This window comes from Rhopalosiphum padi, chromosome 3, assembly GCF_020882245.1.
Source record: "Rhopalosiphum padi isolate XX-2018 chromosome 3, ASM2088224v1, whole genome shotgun sequence".
NCBI classification, from domain to species: Eukaryota; Metazoa; Arthropoda; class Insecta; order Hemiptera; family Aphididae; genus Rhopalosiphum; species Rhopalosiphum padi.
This window is the reverse complement of record NC_083599.1, coordinates 10,820,156-10,826,155: the sequence shown is the minus strand read 5'-3', so window position 1 is coordinate 10,826,155 and position 6,000 is coordinate 10,820,156.

Here is a 6,000-nt window from a genome sequence, read left to right as displayed (position 1 = left end):
TTTTATAGACATATAACATCTTCATATATTTACTAATTATAGCTAGATGGACTACATTTCTAAGACTGTTGATCTTGGATTGTATGGTATTGCTTTAGATTTTGGAGAATTAGCCTTTTATATAAGTGTAATGTATTCGTCTATTTATGATAGTTTGATAAACAAATCCTTTATTTAGACACAACTACACAAGGTATTGAGTAAGTCATTTATATTTTGACAACATTTGAATATCAAATAGGTACTTATGAAACTAAATCGGTTACCGGTGTATAATATTTTTAAGTAGTTATAATAAACACTTATAAAGAAGCTTAAATTCAAATTTCATGAAAATATACAGAAATAAATATTTACAAAATTGAGATGTCAAACTTTATATCCGTAATAACTCAAAAAGTATCAAAATATTATGAAAATTGCATCATGCTTAAAATTCTAACAAACCTATGGTGAAATTTTGACCTCTCGAAATTAGGTACTAACTCGATGTCTAGATCTAATTTTCTATCAAAAACCATCATTAATAAGTAAAAGATCGGAATTTTTTTCTATTTATCATGTAATGCCTATAGACATAGACACACACACAAATAACAAGCATTAAATCAATACATTCTTTGTATAGCTTAAAATTTAAAATTGTATTTACCTATAAAAAAGCTATTTTAATATTCTACCTTAAATTGAGTTTATAGTTCCGGTAAAAATGTGAATAAATTTATGTTGTTCATATATCTATCTATTATACCTATTAGTTATATAATCGTAGTATATAACCGCATTATGTTTTTATTTTTGGTTTATATTGTTTTTGTGATATTACCTACTGATTATTGTAACTGCGCAGAGGTCAGAACTTATTTATTGTAGAACTCAAATAACCTTTTAATTTGTATTCAGTGTGAACCAATTTATTCGTTATTATTTCATTGGTACCTATTTGTAAAAGTTTTAACTAAAAACCAACTTAGATACCTATTCAATTGCATATTTTTTATTCTAATAATTCATACTATATAAATGTATCTATTAGGTAAAAATTACATAATATTTATTTAATTATTTTGTATTGTATTTTATTTTCGATTTTTTTTCCCGATATTCTTCATCCAACAATACATTCAGATTATTTAATACGACGTTCGTCTGCATTTGTGTGTCAATGATTAATTTCTTCAGCATTGTAATCTACAATACGAGTATAAAAGGAAAAATGAGTATGTAATATGTATACATGTACATATACTGTAATTATTATTATTTATTTTATATACATATCACATTATAATAAACTAATAAAGTATCCACATTTCATAATATTATTCATGAAATACATTTTTAATTTAATTTATAAAATTTCTTGTGAATGAATGTATTGAAATAATATAATATTATAAATACGTAACATATTAACATATTTATTGCCTTATTCGTTTAAAACTGAAAGTACCTATGTAATATGTATTTAATATTTCAGTGTCGATAAAATTGTAAATTATTAGATAGCACAATATTCATTTATTGTAACTATAATATATTTCTTATAAATAGTTATTTTGTAAATCAAAATAGTTTATGGAAAATAAAATATTTACATTAATAGATTTTAAATAATATCCATTGTTTACAGTGAAATGAAAAGTTACAACGCTAGAGTGCTTATATGATGTTATATTTTATTAACTTTAAGTTTGTGTTAAATACATTTTTTTCAATATCTTTTGATTCCTGGATATTTGAATATTTATTAGGTGCAATTATAGTATCATTCTTATATTACCAAATAATATCTTCGTTTTTTGTGCAATAAACACCGATAAATAATATGCTTCACTATAATAGTAAAGCGTGCAGACGTGTTAAATAAAATTAAAATAAATTATTTTGTTATTTTAGTATGATTTAATTTAATTTATATACACATACAATGTACTTACATTTTAAAATATTTTATATGTCTAAATACCTATACTTGCCCATTTTTATAATGGAAAATTGCTCCGATTTCTCAATTTGAAGGAGGTTTCTAACAGAAAATCGAATGTATCTAGTAATACTCAGAGGATTACCATAGTGGAGTTTTCTATACTTTTCTTAATTATCAGGAAAATTAATAATAAACTAAATTAGTAATACAAAAAAAAAAATTACGACCTCAAACAATTATTTTTAAGTTATTTTTTTTAGTTCAAACTTAAAACATAAATAACCGTAAGTATTGGTACTTGAAATATTCATAACATATTATTTTATATTAGAAGTTTCTAGACATGGTATAGTTTTTAAAATATTTTACTCTTTTTGAACTATTTATAAACGTTTTAAATTATCTACTTTTTTGTTTATTTATTTTTAATATTAATAAAAAATTTAGATATATACTCGGTAAAAAGTTTAATGTTTTATTCAATATATGTATCCAAGTTTCCTGCGCGCTCTTCATACATTGTCTTAATTAAATTTAAAAAATTCTATGGTCAATGCTTTTTAAAGTTCAAATTAAATGAAATTTAACTGAATTTAAATTAATTTTTTCTAAAAACAATTTTTCGTGTTTCAATGTAGTAAAAAAAATATTAACAGTTGAAACTTTAAACATTTCGTCAGTATATATATTATTATTTAACATACATTGTACACTGCGAAATAGGTATTTAAAACATTAGGATTAATTTTAAGGTATTTATACCACGAACTTATTCACATATTCTACAGTACGTAGATATTGATTTATATAGTTATCATAAATTAATTTAAATAATATTATATGATATGATGTTTAAGTATTTAATAATATAATAAATTCGTAGATTTTTGCGAAAATTAATTTAACACCTACTATATTACTATTAGTAAAATATAATACGTATGCATACTTATGCAATATTTATATACATGATAAAATATTCTATTAGTAATATAGGTTCACAGACCGCTCCACTACGATTGTTTTTGCATGTAATGATTTATCATGTCTCATGTGAGTCATGTGACCTACACAATGACGAGATAAACACACGACACCTATTGGTAACCTTATATACAGTATAGTGACTTCCCCTTTTTTTTACTTCTTATTGACAAAGTATAAAAACTTAATTTATACCAATTTAGTTCATCTGAATATAAGACGAAATTTCTGTTTTCAAAATTTTAAAAAACTAGTCACAGATTGTAAATTATTGTTGTTTAAATCTATTTAATATGTATATATAATATCTAGTACACGTGTCCGAAATTTTATGGGTCTTAAGTCCTTGCCACCACGGCCTTAAGACTACCTTGACCGCCACCGATGTGAGAACTCACATACTAAGCTTTATTTTTCCAATATACCTGGTGTATACAAGGTCCATGGCGTGTCCAGGGGGGGTATGCGAGACTGCGTAAATTCCTATGACTGATTACACAATAATTGAGATCTTAATCTCTAAAATACACCCACTGTCATAGTCATTTGTCGCACTAACCAGCTCAATATATTTTAATACTACTGGTTCGCTATCATAAACTCACTATAACGCTGAAAAACATAAAATGCCCAATAACATGTGTTTTAATTTTTTTGAAGCTGTAGTGAATTAACTACTTATAAAAGAAAAGTTTTGAAAATCCTCACTGCACTTCTCCTAGCCAATGTGAATCTAACAAGACCTCAAACAACAAAATCTGCTCTCCGGTTTCAGAGATTTATCTCACTAAATGAAAATGAAAATAAAATACATTATACATACATAATGCATACGATTAATAAATTTCTAAAAATTGAAAATCAAGAAAGTTTACATGCCGATCTCTGACTTGGCAAGCGTTTTTTTCTACTAATAAAATAATAAATTGATTAAACACACGTAAAAATAGCGCCATGATGATATCGAAGACATTCATATAATTATATTTTCAACGGTAATTTCATAATTCGAAGGTATATACTTATAAATAAGTATGTATATATATATATATATATATTTAAATCAACAAACAAATTTCATTATAGTTTATAATTACCATAATTATAAAAGTATACTTATACTTAATCAATATTACTAATACATTAAAGTTAGAAATATTATTATTAATTTTTTAATAATTCTAAATATTTAAGAGCAACCTATGTTTTACAATTTAAATTTAATTATACAGGTTTGTAGCTTTTAAGAAGTCAATCATTTTCAAGTTGTCCTACAATTCAGGTCTGTTATTTTTTTCATAAACATTTTATGTTCAACTTTGGACGAAATTCATGTTTAAACATTTTAAACTCTAAATAACAATATTCATTATTTTGTTATACTTTAAAAACATTACTCGGACGACGTCATACAACTTTTACATGATATGTTACATATTTTAGACGGTCGTCAAGATATATAACAGCTTAAGAGGACGTTATAGTCGTTATACCCGCATGTGTTGTCTCTCTCTTACTAATGTAGATCATAGCTAATTTGCGTTCAGCAGAATAGATTTTGTGATGTTAGATTTAATATTAGAGTAAATTTACCTATTATCAAACTTAAAGGTAATAATATTATCTTCTAGGGCCTCTCATAGGCTTTTATTGATATCTTAATTTTTAAGTGAGTTATAGCTATGTAAAATATTAAAACTTTAAAATACTCGTAATTCGGTTAAAAATTAAAATATCAATAAAAGCCTATGAAAGGCCCTAGAAGATAATATTATTACATTTAAGTTTGATAATAGGTAAATTAACTCTTATATTAAATCTAACATCACAAAATCTGTTCTGCTGAATGCAAATTAGCTATGATCTACATTAGTAAGAGAGAGACAATACATGCGGGTATAACGTACTCTTAAGTTCTCATGAATACCTACATTTTTTCAAATTATAACAAAATAATTAACATATCGTTATTTATCGTTTTAATAAGTGATTTCGTCCTAATTGGAACTTTACAATGTCTATAAAATATTGTCTTTAAACCTTTTTTAGATTTTTCGATTTCAGTATGAATTACTTATGAAGAATTTTGTATTCAATTTTCAAAACTATTAGTTACAAAAAAAAAACTTTTTATAATTTTTAACTACAAAATAGTTTGAAATTTTTTGTGGTTTTAACGAATTTTGTAAAAATTCTAACTTTAAATACGTATAAAAAAAAATTGTGCTTTGTACTAACTATTTTTAACATTTTTAAATAGATAAATTTTATAGAATCTTGTACTAAATTTTTAAGAAATTTGATCAAAAGAATGATTTTTTATCGTTTTTTATAGAAAAAGACAAAAAATAATTGAAAACTTCTCATTCCTATAAATAACTTAAAATGAGTTACATAATTTTGGAAATTTTATCATACAAATTATTAATGAAAAGATAATATTAACATTTAGTGACAATTTTAAATATCTATTATAAATTATAATATATTTTTTTAAATATAATAAAATATCAATAATTGTTTGAAGTGAAATAATTATTTTATGGGTGAATATCGAATGTCGTAAATATTTAAAGTTAAAATTATGATAAAAAATAACTTTAACTTCAGTGGATTTTTTTTTTAATAAACAGGTTGAACAACTAAAAAAGAACCTTCTTTAAATCTTAAGCAAACAAACTGAAATGTTTATGAATTTATAACTAAAACAAAATGATTTACTAATTTTTACGATTTTTAAGCAAAATTCTTACTTTTAAGCTCATATAAAATATCATAATTACAGATCATTTTGATATTATAGAACTGAAAATATAATAAATCATAGATTTTTATTAAATTTTCAAGCATTTCATAGAAAATTATTAATTAACACTTACGAAAAAAAAACTAAAAGAAAATTGAAAATTTCTTATGCCTATCAACAGATTATAAATAAAAAAATATTTTGAAAATTATATTGTTTTGTAATTATAAAATTATAACATAAATACTTGTAAAAATGTCAAGTACGCTCATTTGTTTTTGAGTTACATCAAAAAAACAAAATCGAATTTGTCAAAAATTGGTTTTGTATAAAAATTCTG